General features: G+C 42.8%; 1 protein-coding gene and 1 non-coding gene across 6 annotated transcripts in view; both read left to right on the top strand.

The window, feature by feature from the left end:
- Hivep1 (HIVEP zinc finger 1) overlaps positions 1 to 12231 on the top strand; it is a 136285-nt gene that overhangs the window by 82441 nt on the left and 41613 nt on the right. The window lies entirely within an intron of this gene.
- On the top strand, positions 5304 to 5448 carry LOC126501890 (U4 spliceosomal RNA). The gene has a single exon (XR_007591822.1). It is a non-coding gene; the product is annotated as a U4 spliceosomal RNA (small nuclear RNA).

The following is a 12231-nucleotide window of genomic DNA, read 5'->3' as shown; positions in this document are numbered from 1 at the left end:
TGTTGAAATAGGAGCGGCGGCGGGGCTGCGTCCCCAACACCCCGGCCGCTTGGCTAGCTCATGCCCGAAATAACAACACACAAACTGTATTCATTTAAAGAACTGCTTGGCCCATGAACTCTAACCCTTACAGGCTAATTCTCGCACCTGGACTAGCCCATTTCTAATGATGTGTGTAAACACCCCAAGGTGCGCTTACCAGGAAGATTCTAGCCTTCGTCCATCCTGGGAGAGTGTAGCATGGCAAGCATGGCATCTCTGCTCCAGAGCAGAGCTGTCGAGTCTCTCCGGGAGCAGAGCAGAGTCTGACCTCACTTCCTCTTCTGCCCAGAATTCTATTCTGTTTCCTCCTCCCATCTATGCTCTAAGCTAAGCCAAGCAGTTTCTTTATTGCTCAGCCAATGAAATCAACAGATTGATATATGACACTCCCACATCACTTCCTTCCTTCCTTCCTTTTTGTTTTTCTTTCTTTTATGTCTAGACTGAGTATTGACTGGGCAATTTCAGAGAAGAGAGTTTTGTAATCTCCCAGTCCCCATTTCTTGGTGCAGCGTTGTGCCTGTTCATATGTGGTGTTGCGGCAGCATTAGTGTCCTCCTTAATCCTCGCCCCCCCCACTCCACCCACCCCATTTCTGTTCCATTATGACTCCAACAGGAATCTGACCTTTGGTGATTCTTGCATAAAAGCCAGACTAGAAAGGATACACATTGCCACAACCATGCTGTTACCTTGAAAGGTTCCTGACCACCTTTGCCCTCGTTGCCACACTGTGGTATGTAGTGAGGTTAGGAGAGGCCCCTTCAGATACTGCTACAGCCATCTCTGCTCACATCCAGGGCTGGGGACAGCAGCTCCAAGCAGAAGAACGAATGTCACGTGTGTTGCCTGCTTTTCTCCATACCAACAGGTTCTCACAAACGTGAACTAAATGCCAAGAAGAGGGAGGAAAGAACAAAGGCTGGAGGAAAGAAGCTGGGCAGTGCGCCTTGGCATAATTGGGCAGCTCTGGTTGACAGGTGGCTCTGGGCAGACCCCGCGTGAATAATGAATGAGGGCAGTTCCTTCTCTTCGCTGCTGGCTTTGGTTTTTCACACAGAAGTTCTGAGCAAGGGAAAGAAAACAGCTTCCCTTCCACCTGGAAGTAAGAACACCAGTTCCTCTCCTTCAGTGTGAAAAGCCTTCCTGTAAGAGCAGCACTAAGGTCTCATTTTCTTGGTGGCTTATATATTTTTCATAAAGGAAACCACTTCTTCCATGAAAGAAGGCCATATGAGCATGGGCTACCTGGTTCTAGTGATGGCGAGGCATCGTGATGTCACTTTGTCTGTGAATTATGTGACATGAAAAGCTGTTTTGTTTGTTTGTTTTGCTCGACATGGCAAATGGTCCTAAATGCTTTGTGTCCATCAAAGAGCCCATAGTTCGTCCCTGACCATGGGTTGTCCCTCCTGCTCACACCACTGCGGTTGGTTCTAGCTGGGATGCGTCACTAACTGATGCCTAGTGGGAGCAGTGTAGCTGCAGCTCTTTCAGGACCAACCCAACAAAGACCTGCTCGTTGACCAAATTACAACGTTTTCCTATTTTTTTAATATATTAAGGAAGGGTAAATATGTCAATATAGACCCTGATTTTGCCAGTCATAAATCAGTAGAATTTAAAAGTGTCTTAAATTGGGCTGGAGGGATGGTTCACGGGTTAAGAGCACTAACTGCTCTTCCAGAGAACCCGGGTTCAATTGCCAGCAACCACATGGCAGCTCACAACTGTCTGTAACTCCAGTTCCAAGGGATCTGGCATCCCCACACAACTATACCTGCAGGCAAAACATCGATGCACATGAAAATAAATAAGTCTTAAAAAAAAAGAGAAGGGTTACCTGACTTTGTCAGTCATAAACCAGTCGGTTAAAGAAATGACTTAAATTATGCTAATACACTTATTTTTTTTTTCTTTTTCTCTCCTTATGGATAAAATCTAAGCAACTTCAATTTATTTTGACTTTAGCTTGGTGGTGGGTGTGTGAGTGCGACACTCGTGATGTCCTTGTGCCCTCCTCAGGTGCTGTCTGCCCCTGCTTTTTTAATCATTTGGAGGAGAACGTAATTGGATCCTTATTTCCCACCTGACAATAAAGCAGAATCCAAAGAGATTATATTTAATATGTGCCTACAGCCGAACAACAGAGATATTCATGTGATCAAATGAGAAGGGAATTGTTTCTAAGCATAACATTTAAATTATCTGTAAATTAAGTCTACTTGTTCTTCCCGTCACTGTGCTTCACAGCATTCGTCAGATAGGATTTACATAAACTGCTCTCTCCTACATGGTGGTGGAACATAGCAATAGATCCCTTAGGAGGGGTGTGTCCTGTTTCTTTGCTTAGATGTTTTGTGTTGGTGCTGGATTCGGTTCTGGACAGCTCGGTTCTGTGACCAGTTTGACCTCCTGCTGGGCTCCCAGTGTTCGGGCCTGGATCTGCACACTTCGTTTGGTTGTGTGCTGTTTCTTGGATCAGCTTTAATACTTCGCTTTAAAATCATGTTCTATGGTATTTGTCACACGTCTGTAACACATGGAAATCATGGTGACCCCGGGACACGCCGCTGGAAGACCCTCTTCCCAGCTCTTTTTTTTTTCTTCTTCTTCTTTGATGACTAAGCTTAAAGGAAAAACCTGAACTCATCCGATTTATTTGATGACCTATTCCTTAGTTGCCCTGCACCAATAACCCGGTGGTGTGAGCCCGGAGCAGCCAAGTTCTGTTTGGGCTTTTTACTTAGTGAACCAGGTTATAGTTAGATCGGCGCTTAACATCAGGAAGCAGCGCTGGCCACACTGGTGTCCCGGGAGACTGAATGCTGACATCAGGCATGTCTTCCTGCACGTGTGTCCTGCCTGCTGTAGTGCTCTCCAGTGCGGTCTGCACACTGCCAGGATACCCAGCTCCCTTTCTTTATCAGAGTATATTGGGTGGTAACTCCTCAACTTTATTCCATCATTTATGATTTTGTCTGGAGTTTCATTCCCCTCCTTTTCCCTTCCCTCTCCCTCCCCTCCCTTTCCTCCCTCCTTCAGTCTCTCTGTTCCCCCATCTTTTTTTTTATCTTACTCTGTAGCCAAATCTAGCTTCAGTTTCACCAGGCAGTGCTGTCTTTGCCTCTCAGGTGCCAGGATTACAGGCATGAACTTTTGCCTTTGAATACACATAATTCTTGACTCATTTGCTTTCCCTTCCTCAGTCCCTGTCCAATCCCACCCCTTGCACACTCTGGGACTTTAGGCCTGCACAAACACCCAGCTTTGTCATTTGGGTGTTTTGTTTCTAGTAAGACACATCTTCCCTACAACAAGATCTAATTCCCCTGCCCCCCATATTTTCTTCTAAGAGACTTCCACATTTCAAATTAAAAATACTCTTCAGAGTTGATTTTTAAAAATACATTTAAGCAGCTCTGATTTGGCTCAGCAGGTAAAGGCACTGAGTGCCAGGCCTGATGGCCCGAGTTCGAGCCTCACAGCCCATATGGTGGAGGGAAGGAGAGAACTGATTCCCACAAATTGTCCGCGCCTCCCTCCACAGATGAATAAATGTAAAAAATACTTTAAAACCCGCTTAATCCTTTTACATATAGTTTTCCAATTCATTTTTTCAAATGAGTAACCATTGCTGATATTTTTCTTTTTCATTATTTTAAAGAGTTTTTTAATTAGTTGAATTAATTTCCTAAGTGTCACATTGTTGGGGTATCTTATGTTTTGATGATGTGTGTAATATTTAAATCAGTTGGGAAAAGGCGCATTGCCATCTGCAGCTGCCTTAGCCTGTAGGCGGCAGCACACCAGAGCCTTCTGCTGCGCTCCACTGTAGCTTTACAGCCTCGAGCCACACTCATTTCTCCGCGTCTATGACGTGTCTCTTTTGATTGCACGTTTGAGTGATGACATACAGTAATTGCCTTTCTGTGCCTGGCTTACTTCACTTAGCACCGCGATCCCCCTAATCTGGTGAGGAAATTACAAATCCAGTTCTTCTTATTGTCGAATGGTTTCCCACTATGTGTACTCTGCACTTCCTGGTTCACTTCTCTTTCCCATTCCGTCCCTGCCGTAGCTGTTCTGGAAAGTGCTGTAATAAACATGGGAGTGCAAATGTCTGTATTGTAGTCTGGGAAACATTTATTGAATCTTCTCTTTTTGTGACTCTTCAATGTTGATATATACCTGGGTTCATTAGATTTTCTGTTCTGTTTGTCTGTATGTGTGGATACTGAAGTGTGTGGGGGCCGGGAACAGTGGTAGGACTTTCAAGTTTTGTTCAGAGTGCTTTGAAAGTAGAAAGAAGGTTTTCACACAACTATTTAAATTTTCATATTATGTAGAAACAATTCATTTTGGATTTTTTTTTTGAGTTAGAAGAAACAAACTCGGCATCTTTGCTGACTGGCTTCTGCTCATAAATATGGGGACAGTTTGGGGGGTTGTTGGCTGTTAATGTCTTATACTTCCTTCATAAAGATCTCATTTATGAGTACATTTTTGGGTTGGGGGAACTTAATGTTCTTAGTTTTGTCCCCTTAATGGAATTTACTGTATCACGGAGCTGTATCCCTGGCCACAAATTTAACTTTTTTTTTAGTTAATTGGGATATTTATTTAATTCTGTTTTACTAAAAATTATTTTTTAGTTCTTGCTGGAAAATAAAATGCTGAATAACTATAGATAGATTTCTATCTAATCATCCACTTGAATTATTTCTTATTCTGATAACTTTTTATAGTGATATTTTTTGTCATACTGGTTGGGAATAATCAAAGTTTTATTTTTGCATTTTACACCACTGCTATCTTTTTTCTTCTTTGCCTTATTCACTTGGGTTAAATAAAATGATGACGAAACTGTAGTGTTTAGGTCAGTGAGGTGGCTCAGCAAATGACAGCGGTTGCTGAGCCACAGCGCAAGTCTGGTGACCTGCACTGAGTCTCCAGAACCCACAGAGAAGTGACAGGAAATGACCAGATTCCACAAAGCCGTTCTCCGACTGCTACAGGCATACCATAGCACAGCCACCCACACAATAATAATAAATCAATAAATGTCAAAGTGGTGACGTAGTCTTCCCTTGCTGTTTAAAGAAATCCCCATATCTCACTGTTGGATGACTTGCTGTCTAAAAGCAGCCCTGCATAAAACAGAAACTATAGAGAAAATCCATGGTTTTTATTCTTTTGTTGTGTTGTTTAAATCTGACTTGCATTTATTAGATGTTTACTTTTTTAAAACATGCTGCTGGTGCTTTGCGCAGTGGCGGTGTCTTGGCCAGTGAGGTTTATCCGAGGTGCAATTATTGCTAATCGAAAGCGTTTCCCAGTACCCTGCAGTGACAGACAACTTGCAATATAGTCGACATTGGCAATTTTTGGTAGTCTCTACAGACACTGAATAAAAAAGATGTTGCTAGATTCCATTTTAAAAATATCTTACTGAAGAGTTCTAGGCTTTATAGAGCTATAGTGGTCTATACTTTTTAAAGTTTGCTTTCCCTGCAAGATTTTGTCTGGGAGTTAGTTCTGGTTTAGGAAAGTGATCTGGTGGCTGTATGTTTCTGTTTGTGTAAGGGTGTGTGGGGGTTGTGGGGTCTGCAGGTGTGTGGGTGTGTGGGGTAGAAGTATATGTGGCGTGTGTGGGGATGGTGGGGGGGGTGTGAGGTGGTAAGGGTATATGTAGGGTATGTGGGGATGGTGTGGGGGGGTATATGTGGGAGGGTAGGGGTTTATGTGGGGTGTGGGGGTATGGTTGTGGGGGAATGTGTGTGTGTGTTTGTAGGAGGTGGTATTTAATACTTAGATGATTCTTTGTTGTGGATTCTGGAAACATTCCGATTTTTCAAACAGTGGGGCAGAGTATTTTTCTACCATGTTAGCCAGTCCTAAGAAGCTATATTTTCTTAGGATTTATTGCTGCTCTCTTAACTATTAAATTTGTGGGCCAAGATTAATCCACAGCATCTCTTATGCTGCTGCTGGTTCTGTAGTGATGGCTCTAGTTTTCCAGGAATGCAGTTTTATTTACTAATCCTTTCCTGACATCTCCAGAGGATCGTGTGTGGCTTTCTCCTTTTCAGTGTTTCAATTTCCAGGTTGTTGTTGTTTTTTAAATGTATAATTTCATTTTCATTGCTTCATTATGTTTAATTCTTACTGTCTTTTTCCTTCTTTTCTTTCATTGGGGAAATTTTTATTCAAATTTTTGATATTATAAACTGAGCTCCCTTTTATGCCTTTATTTTCTGCTGAAAGCATCGCTGCCAAGTGTGAGGACTTAAGGTCAGAACCCACGTGGTGGAAGGAGAGAACTAACTCCACAACTGACCTCTGACTTCCACTCTCACAGCATTCGTGCATACGAAACAAAGAAACAGACAGAAAAGTTATAGTTAAGATCCAGGCATGGGTATAGGAAAGATGGATTTTCTTGGGTCAGTTTCTATTTGTATTTTTCCTTCATGTTGTTCTTTCTCAATAGACCCCGCAGTTGCCACACTGTCTGGCAATCCTTTCAGCAGAACTGCTTTCTTTCTGACACTTCAGAGTGCAGCTACAGAAGTTTTATTTTTAAAAATAGTGTCCATAAAGCATCTTTCCGTATGTGAGCAAAAAATAGGGCTGGCAGGAGTAGGTGGTTGGTGCGAGTGGACAAAGATGGGGAACAGTGGTAGGAACTGGACAGCATGCAGAGCTGGTTGACAAACAGGAGGTTGTTGGTTGGTTTTTAACATGGCCAGAATTTATGCACTGGAATATTCTTTTGTTATTAGGAAACTTGAGACAAGGTTGCATATCTTGGAGGTGACAACCAACCAGAGAATAGGAGACTTGACCCTGGATTCCAGTAATTGTAGATAAGAAAACAAGAGTTTTCTTCCCCACAGCCCGAACATTCTGTGCTGCTTTAAGACCTTTACAGGACGAGTGCATTTCCAAACACATCCTGTGTTTTTAAAGGTGACAACTAATCTGGCCCAAGAGTGCACTTTAATGCCAGTGCTCATGTTATAAAGACAGGTTATAATGGTGTTCTCCTTAATAAGTATGCTGAGCATAATAATTAAGATAATTAGAGCATATTTTATCAACAAGAATGACAAAGTCCTCATGTAGGACAGACATTTGGGTGGCATAATGGAAAAGCTGGACAGATACCATTAAATTAAAACATATAATTTTAATATAGTTCATGGTAAGATGGAATGTTTTAACCATTCTTGGGAAAGTATGCTTAGTAAAAACACTTGAAAAACCCGGTTTGAGTATTTTAAACCAGAAGGACATTAGCAATTTACATAGTGAATACTCATATTCATAATAAGAAGACTAGGGCAATTTCTTAGATAAACATCTGGACTCCAAAGTACTTTCAAAGGGTGGGCCTGCTTTTCCATTTTAGTATCATACTGAAGCTAATATATGTCTGTATATTACTGAAAAGTGTGGTCTTTAGGTTTACAAGTAATTATTAGGAAAAATGAATTTTAGTGAGCATGTTTAATGAAAATTTACTTTAAATAACAATGTTGTAAATCTTATTCTCTTAATGTTAGACACCCCCAAAATCATCCATGTTTCTTATAAAGTTGTTAGTTCCTTCATTTCATTAAGTGTTTATTTTGTATCAGCATTCTATCGGAGTCTTTGAAACCTTACAAGAAAGGAACCACTCTGAACCCTAAGGGAACCCTCAGGTCTTTACCCAGCGCTTGCCCAGTTGTTGACACAGGCGCTGCCACAGACATGGTTTGTGTGTGAGTCTGCTGCCAGAGACACTGCCAGGATAAAAGAGCAACAGATGGTGACACTGTTATGGAAAAGTCTATCCAACTTCCCGTGTGCATTTCCCAGATACTTCCCATGTGCACTGCCCAAATACTTCCCATATACACTGCACTGATGCTTCTCCTGTGCACTGCACAGATACTTCCCATGTGCACTGCCCAGATACTTCTCCTGTGCACTGCACAGATACTTCCCATGTGCACTGCCCAAATACTTCTCCTGTGCACTGCACAGATACTTCCCATGTGCACTGCACAAATACTTCCCCTGTGCACTGCACAGATACTTCCCATGTGCACTGCACAGATACTTCCCATATACACTGCACTGATACTTCTGCTGTGCACTGCACAGATACTTCTGCTGTGCACTGCACAGATACTTCTGATGTGCACTGCACAGATACTTCCCATATACACTGCACTGATACTTCTGCTGTGCACTGCACAGATACTTCTGCTGTGCACTGCACAGATACTTCTGCTGTGCACTGCACAGATACTTCCCATATACACTGCACTGATACTTCTGCTGTGCACTGCACAGATACTTCTGCTGTGCACTGCACAGATACTTCCCATATACACTGCACTGATGCTTCTCCTGTGCACTGCACAGATACTTCCCATGTGCACTGTCCAAATACTTCTCCTGTGCACTGCACAGATACTTCTGCTGTGCACTGCCCAGATACTTCCCATGTGCACTGCACAGATACTTCTCCTGTGCACTGCACAGATACTTCTCCTGTGCACTGCACAGATACTTCTCCTGTGCACTGCCCAGATACTTCTGCTGTGCACTGTACCGCTGATTCCAACTTGGAAAATCAGGTTCATGTTCTGTTCTCATATATAAAATATAATGCACTGATCTTGGGTTATAGGAAAATTACTATTGATTTAATTATCTGTGCTATATTTGTAAAGGTATCATATTATCAAGCTTGTCAGTAGTTTTGGATTTAAAAATGACAAATTTCACCAATCAGTACAGATGAGCTGCCTAATGATAGGAATGAAACCTTCATGGCACTTCCATGTAAAGTAAGTGTCTTTAACTAGTCTATCCTCACTGTCTTAGAGTATAACACCCCGAGCTTTGTGTGAAATACATGAGGCAAAAACCTCTTACAAGTTTCTTTTTTTTTTTTTTCAGTTTTTAATTTGGTGTGTGTATTTTGCCGGTGTGTATGTTTGTATGTTTGACATGTATGTAGTGCCAACAGAGACCAGAAAAGGATGATATATTCCTTGGAACTGGAGTTACAAACCATATAGGTTCCAGGAAAGAGCAGCCAGTGCTCATAACTGCTGAACGCTTGCTGCAGCCCCTCCTCCTCATTTTTAAGGGCGCCACTGAGTATCTGTCAAGCTGGTAATTAAATTAGAGAGTTAGGTCGTGAACATGACGTGAATTTCAGGAAGCAGTTCATTACAAGGTGCAGTGTGTGCGGTTTGCAGCGCATCATTGAGCAGAGTCCTGGTGACTCTGAGCTGCACAGCCACTCTGCTTAGCACGAGGCAAGTCACTACCCATTACATGATACAGTGCTCTCCTGTTTGCCTAGCAGGTGTGTTTTGGTTGTATAGAAATGAAAATGTTTGAAAAATTCCACTTGCCTTAGATTCTTTTACATTTTGCATAATGTGTTTATTACTATAGCTTCCTTTTTTGAGAAGAGTAACTAAGATAAGGATGTGTGTGTGGCCTGAACTACACTGGGCCAGCACCCCCGAGGACTGTAGAATAGCAGATCTTATGTGCTCACTCAGCTCCTGGGCCAGTGATCGGGCAGCTACAGTTAACTTCATAACCACACGCCTCAGTATTTTTATAACAAATGTTACAAGTTGACTCAGAGAGTGTGTGGCTCTTTATCCGCTTATGCTTTTCTCTAGCTTTGCGAGCGTAGCCTCTGTAAAAACAGATAAAAGAAAAAGCAAGCTCAGACCTGGCTCCTTCCACAGGGACTTGCTCAGTGTTCCTCAAGGAAACAACAATGCCGACAACAAGAGAAAGACCCGCAGATGTGTGAGAAGTATAACGCAAGGGGGAAAGAACGGGAAGTGGAAATGAAGGCGGGAGATGGACTGAAGTCAGAGAAGCAACAGAGATACAGAAAACAAACTTGGAAAATGCAAATAGCAAAGTGCGTTGGAAGTGCAGTGCCATTTTATCAGCACCACAGCACTCTTTCTTGTTCCTCTGCCCAGAGCATTCCACAGACTCTGTTCTTGGTAGGAAGGTGGCAGATTGGATTAGAATTTTGGACTGATCACCAAGGCTCTGATATGAAATGATTTCATTCTGGGAAAGATTGGAAAACAGCAGGTGCATTTGGGTGGATGGCCATGATAGGCATGAGATGCTGGGGATGCTGGGAAGCTAGTGTGTGTTATAGGGTCTGGGCAGTGGTTGTCCGTCCAGGCCCAGTGCACAGTGCTGAGTCCCTTGTTTGCTGTGATCCCCCCACCCCCATCTACATTTCTCTGATGAAGGTCAACCAACAACAAAATAGAGTCCTTATAGCAAGGTACTATCACAAAAAGTCACTTGAACTTAAGAATTGTTTATTTCTAGAGTTTCCTATGTAAAGTTTTCAAGTGTGGTTACTCACAAATAGCTGGAGCTATGGAGAGCTAAGCTGTGGATGAGCACTGTGCTCTGTGGGGAGAAACTGCAGGGGCTCCGTCTCCTCCCGTCCATACCATCCACCACCCCAACTTCAGAGGGGCTGTGGCTGTTTCAGCTTGTGAGGTATGGCTCATCAGGCTCCCCACTGAGCATGCCCTTAGCCTTCTCCTGTCAAGGCAGAGCTCCTTAAGGTGACCCTCAGGTCTTCATCTCAGTTCTCCCTCCCACCCTACCATTCCCTGCCGTGGGTCTCATTCTATAGCTTGAGCTTGAGCTTGCCTGTAGTTGTCTCCCAGACACCATAGGTGCCTGTGCATTGGGAAGGTCTTTGACAGTTGCTGAATTCATAAAGATGGGTGGGGAGTGGGAGAAGATGAATTCCTGTACCTAACAGGCAGGGCTCATAAACAATGCACACGATTGCTTTCATTTCTCAAGTGTAGTTAAATAGCTATTTATTTCTCGTGGTACACGTCGCCTAGATTGCTTATCCGAAGCAAATTGTTTCTTCAATTATCTGGCACAGTGATGCTTACAAACTATTGGTGTTCGTCTCAATAACAAAAAGCTTCATTCTTTAACCTTTGATGGAGTCTATGGGCAGCTACAAGCTGCTTTTTCCTTAAGACTTTGTTTAAGCATGAGGAATGAGACTCTCCTGTACTTGTGTAATATCAGCATCTTTCTAGCTTGGTGGGTGGGAAACCCTGACGTGAGGATTCCGCATTTCTGACAGTTCAATATTGTAAATGTTCAGGAAATTCCACATTTTCCTACCTTTGTAATAGACAGTTTATTTATTTATTTATTTATTTATTTATTTTGGTTTTTCGAGACAGGGTTTCTCTGTGGCTTTGGAGCCTGTCCTGGAACTAGCTTTGTAGACCAGGCTGGTCTCGAACTCACAGAGATCTGCCTGCCTCTGCCTCGCGAGTGCTGGGATTAAAGGCGTGCGCCACCATCGCCCGGCAATAGCAATAGACAGTATCTTATACAATTTAGAACCTTCCTTGTGACTAGGGGTCAGCGTTATGCCGGTAAACCACTGAAACTCAGAGAGCGAACACTCTTTAAGCAGTTGTCAAATTTAAGCAGTTGCCATATCCTCTGCTGTAATAAATGTCGAGCTTCCAGTGGTTCTGACTGGAGGCTTTCCGAGTGTCATCCGATAGTGATCCTGAGAGCACCTGCTGCTTGGAAATGGTCATCTCATGTAGCTCTTGCGGACTCGGCCGTCGGGTGACAGAATCCTGGAGCTGTATGAAAGCAGCCCCTAAATTGTAGAGATCTGTGGACTTCCCTAAAGAAATCACTAAGGTCTTCGAATCTTTCTCATGAAAGTGAAACAACCAGAAAACAACTGCAAAGACTTTCGGGGCAGGGAGATGTAACTGTTTCTCATGGTTTGTGTTTTAATCAAAGGCAGAGTCAACCTCCTATTCGAGGATTTTGTGAACCTGCAAAAATATATGAGAATAGTTTGGCTTAGACTTTGTTTTGTTTCTGTTTATGTTGTGCATCTGTGTGTATGTATGGCATGTGTGTGTTGGTACTCATGGGTTCCAGAAGAAGGCATTAGATCTTCTGGAGCTGGAAATACGGACCCTTGGGAACTCCCTGACAGAATGAACTCAGGCCTTCTGGAAGAACAGGGTATGTTCTTAGCTGCTGATTCAGCTCTACAGCGCCCCCTTATTTATTTATTTATTTATTTATTTATTTATTTATAAAAAAAATCTTATTATCTAGCCC

This window comes from Alexandromys fortis, unplaced genomic scaffold (assembly GCF_014885135.2).
Source record: "Alexandromys fortis isolate MF-2015 unplaced genomic scaffold, M_Fortis_MF-2015_v1.1 scaffold_5, whole genome shotgun sequence".
NCBI lineage: Eukaryota > Metazoa > Chordata > Mammalia > Rodentia > Cricetidae > Alexandromys > Alexandromys fortis.
This window is presented reverse-complemented; position numbering and strand designations above follow the sequence as displayed.